This window comes from Herpailurus yagouaroundi, unplaced genomic scaffold, assembly GCF_014898765.1.
Source record: "Herpailurus yagouaroundi ecotype Mexico unplaced genomic scaffold, PumYag 181, whole genome shotgun sequence".
In the NCBI taxonomy this organism is placed as follows: Eukaryota; Metazoa; Chordata; class Mammalia; order Carnivora; family Felidae; genus Herpailurus; species Herpailurus yagouaroundi.
The window spans coordinates 21,861,905-21,886,105 of record NW_024412412.1 but is presented as its reverse complement, the minus strand read 5'-3'; positions in this window follow the sequence as shown (position 1 = coordinate 21,886,105).

The window sequence follows — 24,201 nt, the reverse complement described above, 5'->3', positions numbered from 1 at the left end:
TGGTCCCATTCCCTTTCCTGAACAATGGTCTTTGTAGAGACCAAGAGAATGCCTCATCTTAGGCTGATGGCCTTGATGTTGTCTTCCTCAGGATCTGCTCATAACTTCTCTCACTGCTTCTAAGTGACTTCCCACAACTGGTAAGTTATTTTCCAGCTCTAGAAGGACAGGTCATTCACCAAAATACTGCAAGTGTTAGTTAAATACACAAGCAGGGACTAGGAGAATATCCATGGGTATGAACCTTAATAGTTATATATCTTATAATACAGTGGAAAACGCTTATAGTGCAATGGAAAATGTAAAGTAAAATGGTTATTTTAGGAAGACTATTTTTACAGTTAGTGAAGAAATTTTGTAACATAAATTAGACACACAGTTGGTAAGTTCCTAGCTGTGGTCCCACGTTCCTCAATTAGCTTACCTCTAAAATATTTCTTATTCTCTTTCAGGTTCTCCAAGGCAAACAAGGTCTTTTTTTGTTACACCTACTCTGTGTTATTTATCTTGTTCAATGTTTAGAAACGGATTAATCTTTAGAGGAGATTATATTTCATCTGGGTCTTAAATAATTCATTCAATTTCATAGCTAATCTTAGTTTACTCATTGTCACCGCATTCTAAGTCAGTGCATCCCATTTACTCTGTACCCAGAAATTATCTGAACTTCTTCTACTCTTAACCAATTTCCAACCTTTCAGAGCTGAAGACAAACTTGATTACAATTTCCTTTGATAACCTTTCATTTGGGTAATATTGGGTGATTTTTCAACCAGTCTGTGTCATCATTCATTCTGAGGGAAGGAAAAAAAAATCCTTATTCTTCTAAAATTGAATTCAATATGAGAATAAACATAACATGTATTTGCATATTTGCTACTTGAAATTAAATGATCAATCATCAGTGTACTTCCTAAATATTAAAATGACTACATTAAATTTTAAAAGACATATTCTTTTGAATCCTGCTTTTGTTTCAATTCCAATATTAACAAGAATAAATTAGGGAAAAAACTAATATTAAAAATAATGTTTCATTTTGAGGATAACATTAAGTGTTCTAGCAACAGCTCTTAATCAGTATGTAAATGTGCCAGAAAGATCACCTGTTTGCCATGATCAAAATATCAAATCTTAGGGAAAAAATATCAAAAACTCATGCTGCCCTAAGCATAAAGACATTGTCTTTATTATTAAAATTTGCTTTAAATAAATGATAAAACAGAAAATGCTGGTAGAATATTAATTACCAACAAATAGAAAGGCACTTAAATTTTTTAAAAAAGGTGAGACAAAGATCAAAATGAATTATCTAACTACTGTGGAATAGATACATTTATTATATCTTATTACTTAACCTTCAAAATAACGTATGTAAGGTAATTAAATTATTCCTATCTTAAACGTGGGGAAATGAAGTTCAGAAAGTTAAGACTGATTAGTCATTACTAAGCCGGTAGATATTGATTGTGTTGAATGTCTTTATCACAATAACAGAACACAAAGACAGAACAACGTGGTAAGTGCTTTGTGTTTATAATTTATTTGATGTATTGTATTGCATTGTATTGTATCGTATCAACAGTTATTTCTAAAGGTCAGTGATGTGAACAAGGGTTCGCTGAAGAATGCAAAGTTATTACAGACATTGTCTTTTGGAGAATTGATTTTGTCCTATCTCACTTCCATCATGTGTTATGGATCTCTTTTAACTCAGTCCTACATTTCTCACTCTCAATTTATAGTTATTTCAAAATTGAAATTCATGTCAAGGTTGTACCACTAGAGGCATTTAAGCATTCAGCATTATTAAATTATTAAGCATTTATAAAAATTAAGCATTATTAAAATTAACTTCAAATTCATATTTGTACAAATGAACATAAAGATAAAAAATATATAATTTAATTAAGTTAGTTCTGCAAGTGTAAGTCTGAAAGATGGAAAGACTTTATTAACATCAAGTGGGTGAACAGCTTCTGGAGTCTACACACTTTTAGTGCTATGACATGAGGAGCTATTAGTTTAAAAACACAGAACAGGGGTGCCTGGGTGGCGCAGTCGGTTAAGCGTCCGACTTCAGCCAGGTCACGATCTCGTGGTCCGTGAGTTCGAGCCCCGCGTCGGGCTCTGGGCTGATGGCTCAGAGCCTGGAGCCTGTTTCCAATGCTGTGTCTCCCTCTCTCTCTGCCCCTCCCCCGTTCATGCTCTGTTTCTCTCTGTCCCAAAAATAAATAAAAAAACATTGAAAAAAAAATTTAAAAAAAAAAACAAAAACACAGAACACAATTGCTATGGAAGGTAGCATCTATCCCACAAGCAGATAAGCTGCTAAGATAAAACTTTGGAATCAACACAGGACAGTGATTCAAATGTGTTTAAAGAGATTCATTACATTTAAGAAATAAAGGTCAAATTTTTTTTTTGTAAATGGATTTTGAGACGTAATTTATATATAATAAAGTATATGGATCTCAAATGATTACCTGCATAGTTTCTTTGTCAATTATATGTGCTCAGGTAATAACCACACAAAGAAAATTAGAGTAATGCCATCATCCTAGGAAGGTTCTTTATGCCCTTTTGTGTTCGACACACGCCTGCCATAGACTATTGCTCAGTTCTGTTAATTATTTATACTTTTTAATGATTTTCATTCCTACTTCTTATTTAACTTCCTCTTTTATATATTTTTAAAGTTTTTAAGGTTTAGATTATTTTTACTATTTTCTTCTTTTTTAAAATAGGCATGAAGCTATGCCTTTCTAAGTCCTGGCATGATCTTACAATTTTTTCATTCAAAAATAACTGTTTCTGGTTTTCCTTATAATTTCTTCTTCAAGCTATTAATTTTCCACAAGCTATTCTTTGTCTATTGTTATTCAGTTATTTACACTCTTCTAATTTCTCTGGTTCCAGAATGGCTGCATCAGCTTGTATTCCCACCAGCAATGCAAAATAGCCCTCCTTCGCCGCATCCTCACCAACATCTGTTGTTTCCTGAGTTGTTAATTTTAGCCATTCTGATAGGTGTGAGGTGGTATCTCATTGTGGTTTTGATTTGTATTTCCTTGATGATGAGTGATGTGGAGCATTTTTTCATGTGTCAGTTGGTCATCTGGGTGTCTTCTTTGGAGAAGTGTCTTTTCATGTCTTTTGCCCATGTCTTCACTGGATGAGTTGTTGTTTGGGTGTTGAGTTTGATAAGTTCTTTATAGATTTTAGATACTAACCCCTTTATCCAATATGTTGTTTGCAAACGTCTTCTCCCATTCTGTCGGTTGCCTTTTAGTTTTGCTGTTTCCTTTGCTGTGCAGAAGATTTTTATTAAAAAAAAATATATTTGTTTTAACATTTATTTATATTTGAGACAGAGAGAGACAGAGCATGAATGGGGGAGGGTCAGAGAGAGAGGGAGACACAGAATCCGACACAGGCTCCAGGCTCTGAGCTGTCAGCACAGAGCCCGACGCAGGGCTCGAACCCATGGACCATGAGATCATGACCTGAGCTGAAGTTGGACGCTTAACCAACTGAGCCACCCAGGCACCCAAAAGCTTTTTATTTTGATGAGGTCCCAGTAGTTCATTTTTGCTTTTGTTTTCCTTGCCTCTGGAGATGTGTTGAGTAAGAAGTTGCTGCAGCCAAGATCATGGAGGTTTTTGCCTGCTTTCTCCTTGAGGTTTGATGACCTCCTGTCTTATGTTTAGGTCTTTCATCCATTTTGAATTTATTTTTGTGTATGGTGTAAGAAAGTGGTCCAAGTTCATTCTTCGGCATGTCGCTGTCCAGTTTTTGCAGGACCATTTGCTGAAGAGACTGTCTTTTTTCCACTGGATATTCTTTCCTACTTTGTCAAAGATTAGTTGGCCATATATTTGTGGGTCCATTTCTGGGTTCTCTATTCTGTTCCATTGATCTGAGTGCCTGTTTTTGTACCAGTACCATACTGTCTTGATGATGACAGCTTTGTAGTACAGCTTGAAGTGTGGGACTGTGATGCCTCCTGCTTTGGTTTACTTTGGCTATTCGGGGTCTTTTCTGGTTCTATACAAATTTTAGGATTATTTGTTCCAGCTCTGTGAAGAATGCTGGTGTTATTTTGATAGGGGTTACATTGAATATGTAGATTGCTTTGGGTACTATAGACATTTTAACAATATTTGTTCTTCCTATCCAGGAGCATGGAATCTTTTCCCATTTTTTTTTTGTTTCTTCTTCAATTTCTTTCATAAGCTTTCTATAGTTTTTTTTTTTTTAATTTTTTTTTCAACGTTTATTTATTTTTGGGACAGAGAGAGACAGAGCATGAACGGGGGAGGGGCAGAGAGAGGGAGACACAGAATCAGAAACAGGCTCCAGGCTCTGAGCCATCAGCCCAGAGCCTGACGCGGGGCTCGAACTCACGGACCGCGAGATCGTGACCTGGCTGAAGTCGGACGCTTAACCGACTGCGCCACCCAGGCGCCCCTCTATAGTTTTCATTGTATAGATTTTTCACCTCTTTGGTTAGATTTATTCCTAGGTATTTTATGGGTTTTGATGCACTTGTAAAAGGGATCTATTCCTTGATTTCTCTTTCTGTTGCTTCATTATGTCCCTATTTTTTTTATTAAAAAAGATTTTTAACATTTATTCATTATTGAGAGAGAGAGCATGAGTATGAGAGGGGCAAAGAGAGAAGGAGACACAGAATCTGAAGCAGGCTCCAGGCTCTGAGCTGTTAGATGCTTCACTGACTGAGCCATCCAGGTGCCCCATTATGTCACTCATTCTTACCTTTATTGCTTCTACTCTGTTAAAAAGCCTATCTTTTTTTCTGTTTTCTATTTGATTTCTAGTTATGTCCACTTGATTCTGTTATAGCTTCTTTTTTTTTCATTTCCCATCTCACTGGACATGTTGGCCACCTTTCTCACCAGATACTTCATTTTTAGCATATTATTTTAAAGACCCTTTTGTGACATTTCCTATTCTTGGGCCATCTCTTATCTATTTATATTGACTATCTTCTTTTCAGTCACATGGTCTTTTTCCATTTTTATTTTGTTTTTTGGGTGTACCAGATATTTTGTATGAAATTAGAAACATGTTATGATGCTGAAAACAAAATCTGCCAAAAACACTGGCTCATACTGCTAAACTGTTAGAGTCAATAAGCTGAATCAGTAGTATCTATTGTGGAAATAGGTGTGGGTTTTGTTGCAAATTTTATTTGATTCAATTCCTCAATGGCTTTTCATTATTCTAAGTGCAAAATTAGAAATTTTCCTTCAGTAGAATCTGGTATTTAAGCACTGGTATTATTCTTTTAATGTTTATTTATTTTTGAGACAGAGAGAGACACACAGCATGAATGGGGGAGGGGCAGAGAGAGAGGGAGACACAGAATCGGAAGCAGGCTCCAGGCTCTGAGCCATCAGCCCAGAGCCTGACGCGGGGCTCGAACTCACGAACCGTGAGATCGTGACCTGAGCTGAAGTCGGACGCTTAACCGACTGAGCCACCCAGGCGCCCCATCACTGGTATTATTCTGATAAACCATTTGTTCTTTAGAGCCAAGCCCAATCTTCAGGAATCTTAAGGTATCTTTGCTTCACAGACAGGCTTCTAGGTTTGGGGTTAATAGAGAAATCTGTTTTCTAGTCCTGCCCTTGGCTTACTCTTGGCTGTGGCCTCAGGCCATGATTCTAGTCTTTGGAGTAGATACAGATGATTTACCTTGTGTGAAGGCTGAGAATAGTCAGGAAGAATTTCTTTCAAGTTCTGCCTTTATCTTTCCAGAGTTGAAAGCCAACCATGTCTTGGAAATTTTCTCTGAGTTCTCCAGTGCCAATCCCAGATTTCAGTTGCTGAAAGTCTGAAGTGCCTTTAGTTAATTTATGATGCCCTGACCTTAGTCTTTGATAAAGAATCTCCATGCATATGCAAAAACATACGAGACATAATTGGCAGCCAGGTGTAGACTCATGTGACGGCTGTGGTGCCTCAGCATCCTAACCAGTTATAATAGTCCATGTGCAGTCATAAGATGTTCATTGCATTTATAATAGTTGCACTTCCTCTTTACTGTTTCTGTGGTAGATTTTTAGCATTATCAGTACTCACCAGAGGTGAAGTGATGAGATCGGCCATGATTCCCTGATTTCCTAGAAAGTAATGTCACTATCTGAAATTTGGTTGATTAACTTTTATTGAACCTTCAGGTCTTGATGGTAAAACAAATGAGCAAACAAACAGACAAAAAAAAAAAAAAAAAAAAAACAATGATTTTGTGGTTTATTTGGCTTACTTTGGATGTCAGGGGATAAGTATATTTTTTCTGTGAATTTACATTATTACTAGAAGCAAAATATGCAATCAGATGGTCTCTGATTTATAAGATTTATAAGTCTCTCATTTATAAGATTAAAAAATAACTTTAAATACAATCATTAGAAATAAAGTCATGAGATATATGTTATCTATATCTATGCTTTATTTGCTGACAACCTTAATAATTTCTACTTAATTAAAACCATTCTCAGACATACTGTTTTTCAGTATTCCATCTTTCTTTCTGATAATCTTAGAAAAACATGCTTCCATAAAATACTCTGAATATTTTTCTATGAAGAACGCAGTATTTAAAAATTTCCCCAAACGCAGACAGAAAGTATTTAAATTTAAGAGAGATAGCTTGCAAGATACCATCTCATCGTGGAATAATGTTATCTAAAAGTGCGTAACATCTCTGGTCCAATAAAACTGCTGGTTAGAATAGTGTCCATGTGCATCTTTCCTGGGATCGTTATATACCCAGTCACTGCCTGCTGAATTACTTGCACAGAGGAGCTTTTTGGCTTATTTTACTGCTGAAGAAATATTAAGAAAAATAATACCAAGTACATTTATAGAATTGAACTGATGCATTGTGACAATGTGAAAAATACCTCAATCTAACAATGTGTAAAAGTGATGACATAGATTTCAGCAATACTTGATTGTTGGTTCTACAAGGAGCTGGGTATTCCACATAAAACATGAAACCCTTTATATACATATCATTGCATACTTACACTTATCACATAGTTATTTCTTTCACAGGAAAATATTGCTGTTATTTTATTTTATGCTTTAAATGTGTAATTTTCTAAGGAATAAGCAGAGCTGAGAAAAGTAGTGTTCTGACTCAGCAAATCTGTTTCTAAGAATCTTATTTAATTAGAAAAATGTTGCTGCAACTGTCCTTTTTAGTGTTGCAAAGGCTACAAAACAGTTTTAACTCGTCTCCCCAATCAGAAAACAAAATTAATTATCATGCAATATAAAAATAATATAAGATTAAGTTAAGTCTGTTTAATTCTATAGGTAATTTTCAGCTTCTTATAATTTTTTTGTTTGTAACTCAAAGAATGAAGATTGGGAACACAAAGTTTCTTTAAAAATAACCTGCATGTGAATATCCTGCACGTGACTAGGAACCCTAACTAACCTGTAGGTGATAAAACTGTTTTGTATTTAGATATGCAAACCTCATTTAAATATCTGATAAGATTTTTATGGACATCTTAACTATACACTTTTTATTAACAGAACAATGGAATCTCTTTGAAAAACAATTTGTGAGGTTTTCATGAAAGGTTTCCTACGTATAACAACATGCTAATGATAGGCAAAGACTATGGGTAGAATCTAGGGAGGGGAGGGGGGAGTTTCTAAATAATCTGGTACATGGATGGCATGAAATATTCTGAAAAGCACAGGTTTGGTGCTTCTGGTGAAAGTCAAAGTTAAATTACTTACTCAGGATTTTTAGGCTTAGTCTGAAATTGGATAGTTAATATCTTAGAAAAGGTACAGAGAATTTCTAATTCAGAATATTCCAGTGAGCGAAGGAAATGATGGCGGAGTTGAATGACCCTAGACTTTCCTTATCCCATGAATACAACTAGATACAACTAGATAACTATAAAGTCATCCTAAGTACTGCAAAAATCGACCTCAAGACTGGTAGAACAAACTCTACAACTAAAGGTAGAGAAGAGGCCACGCTGAAGAAGGTAGGAAGGGTGGAGATGCAGTTTGGGAGAGAAATCGATCTTGGCCACTACAATGGAAAGGGAGCCACAGTCTTGGAGAAGGGCAAGAGAGAGACTAGCACACAGAGGAGCATAAGGGGAAAAAGAATTCCCATATCAATTGGCTTAGACAGCAGAAATGCCAAATTTCATGAGCTCTAGCAACCCGAAGGGCGTAATGCCTAGAGTTTTTTTTTTTTTTTTAATTTTTTTTTTCAACGTTTATTTATTTTTGGGACAGAGAGAGACAGAGCATGAACAGGGGAGGGGCAGAGAGAGAGGGAGACACAGAATCGGAAACAGGCTCCAGGCTCCGAGCCACCAGCCCAGAGCCCGACGCGGGGCTCGAACTCACGGGCCGCGAGATCGTGACCTGGCTGAAGTCGGACGCTCAACCGACTGCGCCACCCAGGCGCCCCATGCCTAGAGTTTTAAGGGTCAGCAAGTTTGGCTTGAATAGACCCCAGAGGGAACTGGGGCTGGTCTTGGACGGAAGGCAGGGCAAACAGCCCATGGACATACAGAGTGGAAAGAGCAATCTGATGAGTGCCTGAACACCTAGTGGGGAGATTATTTATTCATCTTGGAGCATGTTCTAGAGAGGCAGCATTCATAGAAGACCCCTCTGGGGACACAGGAACTGAGAAGGGCCACTTCCCTCCCACATTCCTCAACACAGAGAGCCACCTGCAGAAACCAGCACATCACTGACACTCACTACCTAAGTTAGTTTACACAAAGCTCCACCAGCTCAGTCATTCTTGCCTCAGTCCCAGCACAGTGGAACCCCTCTCTCAAATTGGCCCAAATCCTGCAAGACTGCATTTACCAAGTGGTAATTTTGTGGAACCTCAGTTCTGGCAATGGTAGTTAGATGTCTCATTTCATAAGCACACTAGGATACACTAGTTAAAACTCACCACATTCAGGCTAGGGACCAAATATTGCCCACAACCGACAAAGATAGCCTCTGTAGATGACAGAGCTGAAGGATAAAGGGGTCAGAACACAAAAGCAGAGTGCATGCAGCACACACAGGAGACACTTCCTAAAGTGTCATTACCCTCATGAATAGGAGACATAGCTGACTTTCCTAACACAGAGAAACAGGCAGAGACTTAGACAAAATGAGAAGAGAGAGAAATTTGCCACAAATGAAAGAACAGGAAAAGGCCATAGCTAGAGATCTAAGCAAAAGAGATATACATGATGGAGCATTTAAAGCAATGGTCATAAGGATACTCACTGGAATTGAGAAAAGAGTGGAAGACATTAGTGAGACCCTTAACACAGAGATAAAAAAAAAATCAGAAATGAAGAGTGCAATAAACAAGATTAGAAACATGCTAGATGCAATGAACAGCAGGCTGGAAGAAGCAGAAGAATGAATCAACAACCTAGAAGAAAGGGTGATGGAAAGGAATCAAGCTGAACAAAAGAAAGAAAAAATAATTATGCAAAACAAGAAGAGACTTAGAAAACTCACTGACTATCAAACGTAGCAACATTCATATTATAAGAGTCTCTGAAGAAAAAGAGAGAAAAGGCGCAGAGAATTTACTTGAAGAAATAATAACTTAAAACTTCTATCATCTGGAGAAAGAAACAGATATCCAGATTCAGCAGACTCAGAGGACCCCCAATAAAAACAACAAACACAGATCCACACTAAGACACACTGTAATTAAAATAGCACAATAAAGTGATAAGGAAAAAATTTTAAAGTAGCATGACAAAAAAAAGACTGTAATATACAAAGGAAATCCATTAGGCTACAGCATATTTTTCAGCAGAAACTTTCCAAGCCAGATAGGAGTGGCATGATATAATCATAGTGCTGAACGGGAAAATTCTGCAGCCAAGAATAGTGTATCTAACATGGCAATCATTCAGAATAGAAGGAGAGGTGAAGAGTTTCTCAGACAAATGAAAAACTAAACTAGTTCATGACCACTAAACCAACCCTACAAGAAATAGTGAAGGGGAGTCTGAGTAGAGAGACAAGACCAAAATGGTAGTATGGAGGTAGGAAACACCTTTACAAACTAGTAAACATGAATATTATTGTTAAAAAAAATCAGTCAAGGAACTCACAAAATAAAAGAATGTAAAATAAGACAATACATACTTAAATAGTGGAGAGGAGAAGAGTAAAGAATGGGTTCAAACTTAAATAATCATCAACTTAATATAAACTGCTATATGCTAAAGATATTATATATAAACCTAATGGTAATCACAAATCAGAAACCACTAATAAATATGCAAAGGGTAAAGAGGAAGAAATCCAAATACATCACCAAAGAAAACCAGCAAACTATAAGAAAGAAAGATCAAAAAGGATCAGAGAAGATCTTCAGAAACAACCAGAAAATAAGTAATAAAATGGCAATAAGTATATATCTATCAATAATTACTTTGAATGTAAGTGGACTAAAAGCTCCAGTTAGAAGACATAGGGTAACAGAATGGATACAAAAATAAGACCTATCGATCTGTTGCCTGCAAAGACTCATTTTAGACCTAAAGTCACCTGCAGATTCAAAGTCAGGGGATGAAGAAATATTTATCATGAAAATGTATGTCAAAAGAAAGCCAAAGTAGCATTACTTATATCAGACAAAATAGACTTTAAAACAAAGACTGTAACAAGAGATAAAGAAGGACACTATATAAAAATAAAGAGGATGACCCAACAAGTAGGTATAACGATTACAAATATTTATACACTCAACAATGAAGCACCTAAATACACAAAACAGTTAATAACAAACATAAAGAAACTAATCAGTAATACTACAAAATAGTAAGGGACTTTAACACCCCATTTCCATCAATGGACAGATCATCTGAACAAAAAATCAACAAGGAAATAACGGCGTTGAATGACACACAGGACCAGATGGATTTTATAGATATACTCAGAATGTTCCTTCCTAAAACAGCAGAATACACATTCTTTTCTAGAGAACATGGGGTATTCTCCAAAACAGATCAACACATTAGGCCACAAACAAATCACAACAAATTCCACAAGATCAAAGTCATACGATGCATCTTTTCTGATCACAATGCTATGAAACTAGAAGTAAAGTACATGAGAAAAACTTGAAAGACCACAAATACATGGAGGTTAAATAGCATGCTACTAAACAATGAATAAGTAAATCAGAAAATAAAAGAAGAAATTAAAAAGCACATGGAAACAAATGAAAATGAAAACACAACAGTTCACAACCTTTGGGAAAGAGCAAAAGTGCTTGTAAGAGGGAAGTTTACAGCAATACAGGCTTATCTCAACAAGCAAGAAAGATCCAAATAAATGACCTTGTATCTAAAGGAGCTAGAGAACACAATAAACAAACCTGAAACCAGCAGATAAAATAATAAAGATTGAGCAGAAATAAATGATATAGAATATAAAAAAATAGAACAGCTCAATAAAATCATTAGCTGGTTCCTTAAAAAAAATCAATAAAATTGATAAAAATCTAGCCAGACTTATCAAGAAAAAAGAGAAAAATCCTAAATAAATAAAATTACAAAAAAGAAGGGAAAAATAACAACCAGTGCCACAGAAATACAAAGGATAATAAGAGAATATTATGAAGAACTATGTGCAAATAAATTGGACAACCTAGAAGAAATGGATGGATTCTTAGAAACGCATAATCTACCAAAACTGAAAGAAGAAGAAGAAAATTTGAACACACCAATTACCAGCAAAGTAATTGAATTAGTAATCAAAAACTCCCTACAAACAAATGTCCAGGACCAATTGGCTTCACAGGCAAATTCTACCAAACATTTAAAAAAGAATTCATATCTTCTCAAACTATTCCAAAAAATATATGAGGAAGGAAATTCGTTCCATCAGGCCAGCATTACCCTGATACTAAAACCAGAAAAAGCCTCTACAAAAAGAGAGCTACAGTTCAGTATCTCTGATATATATAGATGCAAAAATTCTCAGTAAAATACTAGCAAACTGAATCCAACAATATATTAAAAAATATATTTACCACAATCAAGAGGGATTTATTCCTGGGTTGCAAGTGTGGTTCAATATTTCCAAATCAATCAACCTGATACGTTACATCAATAAGAGAAAGGATAAGAACCATATAATCATTTCAATAGATGCAGAGAAAGCATGTGACAAAGGAAAACATCCATTTATGATAAAAAAAAAACCCTCAACAAAGTAGGTGTAGAGGGAACATGCTTCAAAATCATAAAGGCCATATATGAAAAACCCACAGTGAACATCATCCTCAATGGGGAAAAACTGAGAGCTTTTCTTTATGGTCAGGAAGAAGACAGGGACGTCTACTCTCACCACTTCTATTTAACATAATGCTGGAAGTCCTAGGCATAGCAACCAGACAACAACAACAACAACAACAACAACAACAACAACAACAACAAAATAAAGTAATCCCAATCAGTAGAAAGAAGTAAAAATTTCGCTTTTGGCAGATGACATGATACTCTACATAGAAAACCCTAAAGACTCCACCAAAAACCTGCTAAAACTGATAATCAAATTCAGTAAAGAGCCTGATACAAAATCAATGTACAGAAATGTGTTGCGTTTCTGCACACTAAAAATGAGGCAGTAGAAAGAGAAATTAAGAAAACAATCCCATTTAAAATGGCATCAAAAATAATCAGATACCGGTTGATGGGGGGTGGGAGGGAGGGGAGGGTGGGTGATGGGTATTGAGGAGGGCACCTTTTGGGATGAGCACTGGGTGTTGTATGGAAACCAATTTGACAATAAACTTCATATATTGAAAAAAATAAAAAAATAAAAGTATACAATAATTTAAAAAAATCAGATACCTAGCAATAAACCTAACTAATGGGGTGAAAGACCTGTACTCTGATAACTATAAGTAACTAATGAAAGAAATTGAAGACACCACAAATAAATGGAAAACCATTCCATGCTCATGTATTGGAAAAACAAATATTTTTTCTACACTACCCAAAGCAATCTACACATTGCTTTCCCTATCTAAGTACTGAGAGTATTTTTCACAGAACTAGAACAAACTATGCTAAAATTTGTATAGAAACACAAAAAACCCTGAATAGCTAAAGCAACCCTGAAAAAGAAAAGCAAAGTTGGAGGCATCGCAATTCTGGACTTCAGGCATTATTACAAAACTGTATAAGCAAAACAGTACGGTACTGGCACAAAATTGATCAATGGAACACAATAGAAAATCCAGAAATAAACCAACAACTATATGGTTAATTAATCTTTGACAGAGCAAGAAAGAATATCAATGAGGAAAGGACAGTCTCTAACAAACGGTGGTGGGAAAACTGGACAGCAACATGCAACACAAAGAAAGAGCACCACTTTCTTATGCCATACACAAAAATAAATTCAAAATGGATTAAAGATCTAAATGTGAGGGGCGCCTGGGTGGCGCAGTCAGTTAAGCGTCCGACTTCAGCCAGGTCACAATCTCGCGGTCCGTGAGTTGGAGCCCCGCGTCAGGCTCTGGGCTGATGGCTCGGAGCCTGGAGCCTGTTTCCGATTCTGTGTCTGCCTCTCTCTCTGCCCCTCCCCCGTTCATGCTTTGTCTCTCTCTGTCCCAAAAATAAATAAACGTTGAAAAAAAAAAAAAAGATCTAAATGTGAGACCTGAAACCATAAAAATCCTAGAAGCGAACACAGGCAGTAACTTCTCTGACACTGGCTGTAGCAACTTTTTTCTAGATAGGTCTTCTGATGCAAGGGAAACAAAAGCAAACTAAACTACTGGAATGACATCAAAACAAAAATCTTCTGCACAGCGTAACAAAACTGAAAGGCAACCTGTGGAATGGGAGAGGATATTTGCAATTGGCATATCAAATAAAGGGGTAATGTCCAAAATATATAAAGAACTGATACAGCTCAACATCCAAAAAACAAATAATACAATAAAAAAATAGGCAGAAGAGAATAGACATTTCTCCAAGGAAAACATACAGATGGCCAACAGACATGAAAAGATGTTAATCATCACTTACCATCAGGAAAATGAAAATCAAAACTGTAATGAGATACCACCTCACACCTGAGAGAACGGCTAAAATCAAAAACATCAGAAATGAGATATTGGCAAGGATGTGGAGAAAAAGGAAACCTTTGCACCACTGATGGGAATACAAACTGGTGCAGCCACACTGGAAAAGAGAGTGCAGGTTCCTCAAAAAGTTAAAAATAGAACTTACTATTACTTACTATTCGGCAATTGCACTACTGGGTATTTACCCAAAGAATACAAAATACTAATTCAAAGCGATACCTACACCTCTATGTTTATAGCAGCATTATTTACAACAGCCAAGATATGGAAGCAGCCCAGCGTCTACTGATTGATGGATAAAGAAGATGTGGTGTATATGTACAAGGAAATACTATTCAGCCACAACAAAGGATGAAATCTTGCCATTTGTAGGGACATGGATGGATTTAGAGAGTATAATGCTAAGGGAAGTAAGTCAGAGAAAAACAGGTACAATATGGTTTCACTCAAATGTAGAATTTAAGAAACAAAACAAACAAGTAAAGGGGAAAGAAGGGAGAGAAAGAGAAATCAACGAACAGACTCTGACTATGTAGAACAAATTGATGATTACCAGAAAGCAGATGGATTGGAGGATGGGTGAAATATGTGACGGAGGTTAAGGAGTGTGCCTGCGATGAGCACTCGGTGATTAATATAAAAACATAAAATACAAATGAAATTGTAACATCAAAGAAAAGAGAACATTCTGTAATGGGTTCTTACGAAACTTAATAAATTAACTCTGAATTATATTATGGAGTGATCTAGGACTTTATTTTGAATAGTAATTCAGAGCTAGAAATTTAGAGAGATTTACCTGCTTTGCCAAGTTTCTGGGTCGAAATAAGATAAAAATAACTGTGCACTGCAGAGCAGACAAGAACATCAATGCAAAGCCCTAATGATGTAAAAAGGGAAATAATTATGGATTGAAATCCTATATGCCATTATTTGTGGAATGCACGTATATTATATAAACTAAACTTTGTCTCTTATATCTGGCTCTAAGGACTCTCTCAAGATCAGAGCCGTTATATATAAAATAATATAATGCTGAGCACATAGTAGAAATGAAATTGCAGAGTTTAGTAAATCTTTCATTGGCTAGTTCACAGTGGCCTGATTATTTTGGATGATGATCCTGAACTTAGTGCAGGCTGATATTAGAAACTCTGATACATGACTGCATATCATCATTGGAATATAAGTATACAATATCAAGAAACTGCACTTTTGTTAAGTTGTTTTCCTTATTAAACTAATATATGTTAGTTACTATTCTTGATGTTTAAACATAACTACATCATAGCCTCATTGTCTCTACATTTTAACTTAATTCTATGCTTTGTCTGTTTTTCAGACGTGTATTATAAAATCAAAACCATGTCATCCATTTTTAAATCATTAAAAATAGAATGGAGAATACATACCTAGAATTTCAGCTCTGATATTTAATTTTCTTATTAAAATAATTTTATAAACATTTTATTCAATGTAATGAAAGCAAATTACTTGTGAAGATATAAATAAATTCAAACATTTTTCATGAGCACTAAAAGTGTTGGTAGTTTCCAAACACAGGGATTTTCTCTTTCAGTGGGAGACAACAGAACAAAAAGCAAATAAATATTTAAAATTATGATAAAAATGGGTAATTTTTTTATATTTAATAGTAACGATAGTACATTTTAGAAATCTACACTGAAGCAAAATATGAAATAATAAGTATCTGATCTACTGCCAAATAATAAATTTCATTAAAAAAATTTTGGTTCCCATAACTTGCCAGACATTGTGCTATGTTCTCTATAGTATAAATCATCACCACTATTCATCTCTAGAAATTTTCATTATCTCAAACTGAAACTCTGTACCATTTAAACAACAACTTCTCATTCCGTCCTTCCCTCAGTTCCTAAAAACCACTATTCTACTTTTTGTCTCTAGGAATTTAACTGTCTAGGTACCTCATATAAATGGAATAATACAATATTTGCCTTTTTGTGTGAGGCTGACTGTACTTAGCATCATATTCTCAAATTGTAACATACGTAATAATCTCCTTCCTTTGTAAGCTGAATAAATTACCTAATGTGTACTTACTGCATTTTCTTTATCCATTTTTCTGTTAATGAACATTTGAGTTATTTCTATATTTTGGTTATTGTAAATAATGTTGCCATAAACATCGGCATACAAATATCTCTTCAAGGTCTTGCTTTCAATACTTTTGGGTATACACTTAGAAATGGAATTACGGAGTCATATGGTGATTCTGTGTTTACGTTTTTGAAGTACCACCTTACTGTCTTCCACAGACGCCATACCATTTCACATTATCACCAGCACTTCAGAAAAGTTCTAACTTCTCCACATCCTTGCTAACATTTGTTATTTCTGCCTTAAAAAAAATAATAGCCATTCTAATGTATGTGAAGTAAGATGTAATTGTGGTTTTCATTTGCATTTTCCTAATTATTAGTTATGCTGACCATTATTTCTTGTGCTTATTAGTCATCTGTATATCTCCTTTGGAGAAACATATATTCAAATCCTTTGCCTATTTTTATTTGGGTTGGTTATTTGCTGCTGCTGTAGTTTTTAATCCGTTCTAAAGGTTAATCCTTTATCAGATGTATGATTTACAAATGTTTTCTCCTATTCTGTAGGTTGTCTTCTAAGTATCTTGATAGTGTCCTTTGATGCAAAAAATGTATTTTGATGAAGTCCAATTTTTTTTTCTTTTGTGGCCTGTTTTCAGTATCATATCCAAGACATATCATTGTCAACATCTATTGCCATGAATTTGCTCTGTGTTTCCTCTAAGAGTTTTATAATTTTAGCTCTTACATTTAGATTTTTAATCCATTTTGAGTTAATTCTTATGTATGGTATAAAGTAGGATCCAATTTCATTCTTTTGCATGTGGATATCCAGTTTTCCCAGAGCAACTTGTTGAAAAGATGATGCTTTCCCATTGAATGATCTTGCCATACTTGCTGAAATTCTTTTGACTGTATATATGAAAGTTTATATTTGGGTTCTGTATTCTATTCCATTGGTCTATATATCTGTCTTTATGGTGGTACCACAGTTTTGATTACTGTACTTTTGAGTAAGTTTTGAAATTAGGAACTATGAGTCCTCTCACTTTGTTTTTCCTTTTTAAAACTGTTTTGGTTACTCAGAATTTCTTGAGATTCCATTTGAATTTTTGGATTTAAAAAAATCATTATTATTTTTTAATATTTTTCTTATTTTTTTTAAATTTATTGTTGAGAGAGAGAGAGAGATAGAGCATGCATGAGGGAGGGGCAGAGAGAGAGGGAGACACCGAATCTGAAGCAGGATCCAGGCTCTGAGCTGTCAGCACAGAGCCCAACATGGGGCATGAACCCATGAACCACAAGTTCATGACCTGAGCCAAAGTCAGATGCTTAACCGATTGAGCCAACCAGATGTCCCTAAAATTATTTTTACAAAAATGTCATTGAGATTTTAATAGGGATTGCATTGAATCTGTACATCACTTTGCAAAGTACCAACATCTTAACAACATTAAGTCTTCTAATCCATGAACATGGAATGTCTTTCCATTTAGCAATGTCTTCTTCAATTTCTTTCAGCAATGTTTTGTGGCTTTCATTATACAAGTCTTTTATCTCCTTTGTTAAGTTACTCCCAAGTGTTTTATTCCTTATGAAGCTACTTTATTTCTTTTTGTAGCTCCAGGACCTCCTATGATGTCAAGCACAGCTAACATTATAAGTTGATGTTACAAATATTTTATTAAAAAAAAAGCCCTTTGAACAACTTTCCAAGAAATACATCAAAGCAAGCAAAGGGATTGCACTATTACTATGACACATTAACACTTTAATGTGTAAGATGAAAATAACAATAGATTAAATTTGAATATAATTGGAATGAATAATTTAATAAAGTTTCATTTGTGAAATTGAGATACATCTCTACAAACTATAGTTGATCATTCACAAAGGTATTTTTTTTTTAGGTTTATTTACTTATTTTGAGAGAGAGAGAGAGAGAAAGGGAGAAAGAGGATGTGAATGGAGTGGGGGGCAGACAGAGAGTGGGAGAGAGAACCCTAAATAGACTCCCTACTGTCAGCACAGAGCCTGATACAGGACTTCACCTCATGAACAGTGAGATCATGACCTGAGTCGAAATCAAGAGTTGAATGCTTAACCAACTGAGTCACGCAGGCTCCCTATAATGGGTTTTGAGTATCTTTTTATTATTTCATTTCATTTCATTTCATTTCATTTCATTTCATTTCATTTCATTTCATTTTCTTTTTATTTGAGAGAGCAAGAAGGGGATAGGGGCAGAGGGACAGAGAGAGAATCTCAAGCAGGCTCCATGCTCAAAATGGACCCTGATGCAGGCGTTGATCCCATGACCCTGGGATCATGACCTGAGCCAAAATCAAGAGTTGGACATTCAACTGACTGAGCCACACAGGCACCCCTTGATTATCTTTTCTATGCCTGTCATTGTACTCTATGTTGAAATAACTTATTTTGTTAAACTATTAAGTATGAATCAACAGATAATTTCTTATATGAACAGAATATATCATCATCTTTATACTTGCTTTATAAGCATGGAATATTTTACAAGAAAATGACCTATTATTTTTCTTTTTTCGTGTTTGTTTATTGGAGGGAGGGAGGGAGGGAGGGAGGGAGGGAGAGAGAGAGAGAAAGAGAGAAAGGGCAAGCAGGGTAGGGGCAGAGAGACAGGGAGACACAGAATCTGAGGCAGGCTCCGGGCTCTGACCTGCCAGCACAAAGCCTGATGCAGGTCTTGAACTCACAAACCATGAGATCGTGACCTGAGCCAAAGTCAGACGCCCCAACTGACTGAGCCACCCAGGCTGCCCAAGAAGCTATTATTTTATATGTTTGTTCCAAAATAACACTGTCTGTTAGCAAAACATACAAATCCTTTGCTTTTGCCTGATAATATTATCTGCATATTTCAGCTTATAAAAATAAAACTGTTTATGACATTAAATCAATTAATAGAAGTTACTATCAATTAGTACTCTAAAGTAGTGATCACATATGAATTTTTGTAAAATTTTTATTTTTAAGAAATATGTAATAACACATTTTATGAATTTTCTATTATATAGTTTTATCAGCACTCTTTGTAGAAGTTTATAAGTGCATATTAAAAGTTCTTTATGTTGGATCAAGACAGATGTTTCAATAGGCTCTCTTATTTTTTCATCACTTGATTTTTTTTTAATTTTATTTTTTATTTTTTAAAATTACATCCAAATTAGTTAGCATTTAGTGAAATAATGATTTCAGGAGTAGATTCCTTAATACCCCTTAACCATTTAGCCCATCCCCGCTCCCACAACCCCTCCAGCAACCCTCAGTTTGTTCTCTATATTTATGAGTCCCTTCTGTTTTGTCCCCCTCCCTGTTTTTATATTATTTTTGTTTCCCTTCCCTTGTGTTCATCTGTTTTGTCTCTTAAAGTCCTCAGATGAGTGAAGTCATATGATAATTGTCTTTCTCTGACTAATTTCACTTAGCATAATACCCTCCAGTTCCATCCACGTAGTTGCAAATAGCAAGATTTCATTCTTTTTGATTGCCGAGTAACACTCCATTGTATATATATACCACATCTTTTTCCATTCATCCCTCGATGGACATTTGGGTTGTTTCCATACTTTGGCTATTGTTGCTAGTGCTGCTATAAACATGGGGGTGCATGTGTCCCTTCGAAACAGCACACCTGTATCCCATGGATAAATGCCTAGTAGTGCAATTGCTGGGTCATAGGGTAGTTCTATTTTTAGATTTTTGAGGAACCTCCATACTGTTTTTCAGAGTGGCTGCACCAGCTTGCACTGCCACCAACAATGCAAAAGAGATCCTCTTTCTCCGCATCCTCGCCAACATCTGTTGTTGCCTGAGTTGTTAATGTTAACAATAGGCTCTATCTCTTAAGTGAAAGCCAGAATATCTCTCTCACTTTTGCTGTCTGCAGCATGTTTGGATATCCAATTTTTAGTTCTCATATTAGCAATCTATTTTTTGTATAAGTCTGGCTAAGATTTTAGTAACTGTTAAGTTTTTCATAGTATCATTATTTTAATTTACCTTTTTATTATAAGTTTTATTATGTTTTAGATTAGTTTTTGTTCTCATCTTTATTATTCCTTTCCTTTTCTTTAGATTTGGTATATTGTAAATTCTTCTAGATTCTTGACATTGAAATTAGTTCATTTGGTTTTAATATATATGCAAAATTTCAATATTTTAATATATACATCCTAGTTGTTCCCCACAAATTTTGTTATGACATATTTCTATTTTATTTTCAAAATATTTTCTAATTTTCCAGGAACTTTTTTGACTCTGGAATTATTAGAATAATTCATTCAATTTCTAGACAATTGAGAATTTTCTAGTTTTTTTTCTTGTTTTTTGAATGAATGTCTAGATTAATTTTGCTTTCAGAGAACATATTCTATAATTCTTTGGAGTCTCTGTGGAAATTTCTTCAGAGCATAGAGTCACTTTTGGCATCTATGTTTCCCATGTATGAAGAAATTCTTAGTTACCACCTTGGTTTTTTGCACCATTCTATACATGGGCCATTATTCTGATGTTTGTTGATCAGATTTTCTACAGTCTTTATATCTTTATTCTATCATCTATAAAATCGCCCCTCTCCCATGACTTCCCTTTTTTAGTTCTGTATACTTTTTATGTAGATAGTTTGAAGTGACACCTTTTAGTACATGAAGATTTAAAACTGTGGTATCTTCCTTGTGAATTCACCCATCATTAGGAAATTTTTCTTCTCATCTCTACAAACATTTCCTGACTTAAACTCTATTTTGTCCATCTGTGAGTTAGTGTCTGTATTATACATATTCTCCTCCTAGTTAAGTGTTTTGTGTTGCTATATTTAAAGTGTGTCTCTTGTAAACAACGTATTTTTTTTTTCCTCCCCAGGTACACCCTTGGTTTACTTGGCACATTTAGACAACATCAGGTCATTGCTATCTTCATGGGCTTTCACCTCACATTTGCTGTGTTCTCAAGGTTTTTCCCCCTGGAGTCATAGAGTAACGACCGATAGAAGGAAACAGGAGATGTGATGCAATCCTCGAAGTGACAGAGAAGTATGCCTGTAAGGCTGTTACTCGGAATGACTAATCATGAATTTAAATTCAATGCCATCATTATGGTAGGTATTTATTTCTAACCATGTTCATCTACTTCGATCAGTAACGGCATAAATGAAGACATACATTTAACTAGGGTTAGTGCTTTACTGAGGGAATACGGTGGAAGCAGAAATGAGCAAGAGTTGAGGGTGTGTGGAAGGGGAGCGATTAAATGACGCTGTATGGAATTTAAGCTAACAGGGATAAAATTAAGGATACAAAGCAATGTTGGACAGTAATCAGAAGACAATATCCACGGAAATTACATCGAGTTGTGTACAGGAGTTCTTAGAGTCATTTCAGCTGAAAGGAGGGCATGACAGTTGAAGAGTGGGATAACTGAAATTGAGGTTATGGAGATGGTGATTTAATAGTAATGACAAGGTATAGGGTATCAGTGGGTTGGGCAACCAAAGTAAATGAGCAGATATGAGGAGAGGAGATCAAATAATGGACAGGTCAGGGTATTGAAAAAATCACCAACAAACATATGACAGGAGGAAGATGTTTAAGTGCTAAAATCTTAAGGAGTAATGGAAACTGGAGAAGACTGTAACAAGAGTCTGAGTGGTTCATACAGTTTGATGGCATGAATTTAGGAGACGGAGATTTTAGGAAAGTATTTTTGTCTATCATCTCTCATGAAAATTTTATGATTTCCTCCATAAGGATTTCCATATTTATTAATTCATTCGGTAAATATATTTTTTTAGTAGTCTAGACACTGTCCAAGCCACTTACCTGTACTTCCATCTTCCTGAGATATTTTCTTGCGTTTGAATTATCTGGGGAGATTATTTAAAATGTTAATGAAAATATACCACTCTTCAGCTTAAAACCCTCCCAAATCTGCCCATTACACTTAAAATGAAAATTTCTTACCAAGTCCTAGAAAAACTTGACAGTGTTGAGAAAGGCAGTCATATGCATGCAATCTTTCTACTTCTCTTGATTGCACAAGAATGGGCTTGGGGCCTGGAATACTTTCTTACAGAGAGATTAAAGAGCTCTCACAGTCTGTTCTGGGCTGACCACCTGGTGTAGGAACATATTTCTCTGTTCTGGACTCAATGCGTGCTTCTTTGCTTAGGCATGTCTCATATACACTATCTCCATTCCAGCTAGTTGGGAAAGGAGCCCTTAGCCTTCAGCACAAAGGAGGTGCTTGCAGATCACTGCCTGTGTAGGCTGTGGGACAAGACGCAATGGCCACAGGGGATCGACGACCTATATTGATGGGGATCTTAATTCTGTTTCTTTACTATGTGAGTAAAGTTCATTCCGTCCAGGGCCTGTGTGAGTCATGCCTTTCTTGGAGACCCAGAACCATGGAGTAAATTGACCTCCTTGTTCTGCTGCTCCTGGTGGAAGACATTGTTAGGCTATTTCCAATCCTCTATGCTGGAAGTGGTCATCAAGTATGTCACTGCCATGAACAGTTGGCTGACGGTTTCTTCACCAACATTTAACTCCTACATTGATCTTTCCACACCATGAGATAGCTATCCTGGCGCCATAAAAATCTTTCAACTGGCCAAGCTGATATCCATCAATGGGACAATATACTTATTGATATTTTTTCCTGAAAGTCACTTTTGCCAGATCTTTGCAAGGTTGCCCAACATTTAAGACTCATTTTACATATCATTTTTAAAAAATGGTCTGCTGAACCACTCAACTGAAAATAACAACCAGCCACCAGCTCTTGGTCCTATACATGGCTTCATTTTCTTCAAAACACAATACAGTATGAAATTAGACACTTGATATTATATAAAATTACAATGTCTATTATATATTACTTGTTCACTGTATGTTGCTCACACAGAAATGAATTTTTTCAGGAGGGCAATGTTTTGTCTGTTCACCATTTAATCTCTAGTCACTAGAACGGTTCATGGCATACAAAAGGTGTGAGTAAACATTGGTAAAAGGAAGAAAAGAAGGAAGAAAGGAGCAGGGGAAGAAGAAATGTTTGAGAATGTCTACTTAATAATTTTAAACTGGATTACAAAGAAACCTATTTAATAGCTTTTGGTAGTAATTTCTTTCTCTCAGAATTACATACTATGTGTCCACTAGCAAGTTACTATGAAAAATCAAGTAAGCTTGACTTTTTTCTCTTGTGTATATCACTTTTTCTATTTCCGCCTGGTTACTCGAGGGATTCTTGACCCTTATATATCAATAATAAACTAGTGTCTTAGTGTCACATTTTACCGTAGTGTCCTCTAAATACTGTTCCTCTAGTACAATTTATCCTCTCATTCTGTAGAGAAAGTTCTCTAAAGTTTTTGTCACCCAAATTTATAGGACAATATTTTTTGTTTCATTTCTTAAACTGTACGTTAGGGATAAATATTTACTTTTGTGGCAGATGCATTATTTCTGTCCCTCAGATCTAACAGCTTCTCTGTAAGTACTTTAATTGCATGTCACCAGCCTTTCTCTCTCTCTCAAGCATTTTTATCATGCCTGTGGTTCATTTTTCAGCAATGTCAAAAACGAGTCCATTTTTATTCATTCTAAGTTACTTATGTGACCATTAATAATGTGAACTCTAGTGTCGGTATGTTCCTTAGCTCAGAAATTTCTCTTTCCCTAATAATCTCTGACTCATCAGCTTATTTACCAACTTTTACTTATATGGATTTTTATTTTTATTAAGGCTTTCTCTAATAGAAAGTTTTTGTGCAGAATCATAAACTTTGGTTATCAGAGTTACATTCTTCTGGGCCGGCCACACTATTTTGGTTGCTATCACCTCACCCACCATTTTGGTACTATGTTTTGGTACTATTTCTTATTATCTTACAGTTCTAACAGAAGTTCTAACAAAATCTTGTAT